Genomic DNA, 2,274 nt, shown 5'->3' on the forward strand with positions numbered 1-2,274 from the left:
GGCTCTCACTCCCTTACCCGGTGTGCGACCGCTTTGTACGTAGGTTACGGAGCATCGCGACTCTTTCGATGTTTGGCGGTTGTCTTCTGGTGATGCGTTGGTCCCGAAGTGCACGTTACTAGCATTTCTGCCATTGTTCTCGATCGTTGGCACGTTCCTTCGTTGCAATTGGATATATATCTCCGTTTGTACGCGCAGGCTTCTCCCGCCTATTCAGCGCTGTCCCACTCTCAGCACTCTCGTGGTCTCCTTGGCTTCTCTCTCCCGTGAGCGAGCTCTCTTCTCGAGTCTTTTCCATGTCCCATGGAGGTTGCCTTTCGAAATTCGGGCACATGAGGAGAAGCTCACCTTAGGGAGCAGCAATGCCGAGTGTTTCGACAGAGGGTAGAGGGGGCGTTGTTTGGGCGGTACAACAAAAGAGTGCTACGGTTGCACTGAAGGTTGCTTCTTCGTCTCCGACGAACTCTTCGAGGCAAAAAAGCTTGTTTACGGGGTCGAGGTGGGACTGTTCGTGTGAGTTGCGCCACCAAAAGTGCGTAGGGGGCATATACCTGGGAAATGGATGTCTCTGAGTGGCCTTACTCGGTCGCGTGCACGGTGCATTCTCTAACGGCAGGACTGTCGTGAGCATGTGCGGTTCGGATGTTTTCGGGTAAAGGGTTCCGTACGGGATGTTCTTCCCAGGCTCCTGTGAACCGAGACTCTGCATCGTCATGCTCCGGCTCCCGTGGGTGCTTCATGCCTCGTCGAGCTGTTTGTCGTGGGCGATTAAGGCCGAGGCCTTCCTTCGAGAGGGGAATTGTTCAGGCTGGTCGAGGCGGGATTGTTCGTGCGGGGTGCACCACCAAAAGTGCGTAGGGGGCATATGCCTGGGAAATGGATGTCTCTGAGTGGCCTTACTCGGTCGCGTGCACGGTGCACTCTCTCACGGCATGACTGTCGCGAGCATCGACGGTGCGGTGGTTTTCGGGTAACCGGGTTCCATGGTGGGCGCCATGGTGCGCACCTTTCGTGCGCTCCAAGGTGCGCACGAAGTCAGAGCTCGGTTTGCCCCGAGTGCGCACCTTGGTGGGCGCCATGGTGCACTCCGAGGTGCCCAAGATTGGTGCGCACCAAGGAGTGCTCCGAAGTGCGCTCCAAGGTGCGCAGGTGCGTGCGAAGTCGAAAGTTGGGTTAATTGTCCGGTTTGCCTCGGTGCGCACCTTGCGTGTACCTTCGCCAGGATGGCGCCTTGGTGCGCACACCTTGGTTGGGCTGCGCACCCGGGCGCGCACACCTTGGCACCCGCGTTTCCTTCATTTAAATTTTTTTTTTTACAATCTCTCAAGTGGGAAATTCTATAATCTCAACTTTTTTTGCCTCTTCAGGAAATTTTTGAGTGGAGCGCATCATTGGTGCGCTCCGAAGTGTGCTCCAAGGTGCCCACCTCTGGTGCACTCCAAAGCTCTCTCCAGCTGCGTGCACCTACCCCGGGCGCGCACCCGGCCCCGCCCAGCTTCACTCACCTATCCCGGGCGTCTGGTGCGGAACCTTAGAGTAAGAAACATCACCGTGCACCTTGGCCAACGTGCGCGACTCGACCGAGCGCGCACTGGCCGACGTGCACACCAATTTCACCTGGGTGCGCGCACAGCACCTCGGGCGCACCGGGGTGCGCGCACAACGCCCGGGTTGCACCGTGGCCTGTGTGCTCGGGGCGCCTCGGGTGCGCGCTCGGTGTCGCCCCCGCACGCGCGATAGTGCGGGCACCGCACCCCGGCCCGGCCCGGCCCCGACGAGAACGCAAACGGGCAAAAGGTTAATTCAAATAGTATTGCGACGCCCGGCGAAAAACTAAAAAAGGGTGCAACACCGGGACTTCCCGGGAGGTCACCCATCCCAGTACTACTCCGGCCCAAGTGCGCTTAACTGCGGAGTTCTGATGGGATCCGGTGCACTAACGCTGGTATGATCGCACCCGTTATGAGCTTGTCGCAGTGTGTACTTAGCAAACCGCGACCCACGTGTGAATCCACCCCGGCAACCCACCCCCGTCGAGGTGCACACCCTCCCTCGCCAAGTGCGCCCCGTTCGCCAAGTGTGAGCCCTGCCCGGGTGCGCGCACCTTGCTAGGGCGTTGGGTGTGCACCCGGGTCGGCCTACGTGCGTGCACCGGGACGGGGCGTCGTGTGCGCACCTGACCCGCCCAAGTGCGTGCAGTGTCCCGTCTGCAACGCGGTGCCCACACACCACCTCGGGCGCAACGACCTGCGCTCACATGTGGGCCGAGTGCAC

General features: G+C 60.1%; 1 non-coding gene across 1 annotated transcript; it reads right to left on the bottom strand.

The window, feature by feature from the left end:
- Window positions 1-1,840: 1,840 nt before the first annotated feature.
- Window positions 1,841-1,959, bottom strand: LOC131873804 (5S ribosomal RNA). Its single transcript, XR_009371694.1, has one exon. It is a non-coding gene; the product is annotated as a 5S ribosomal RNA (ribosomal RNA).
- Window positions 1,960-2,274: the final 315 nt, after the last annotated feature.

The sequence above is a fragment of the Cryptomeria japonica genome, chromosome 2 (assembly GCF_030272615.1).
Source record: "Cryptomeria japonica chromosome 2, Sugi_1.0, whole genome shotgun sequence".
In the NCBI taxonomy this organism is placed as follows: domain Eukaryota; kingdom Viridiplantae; phylum Streptophyta; class Pinopsida; order Cupressales; family Cupressaceae; genus Cryptomeria; species Cryptomeria japonica.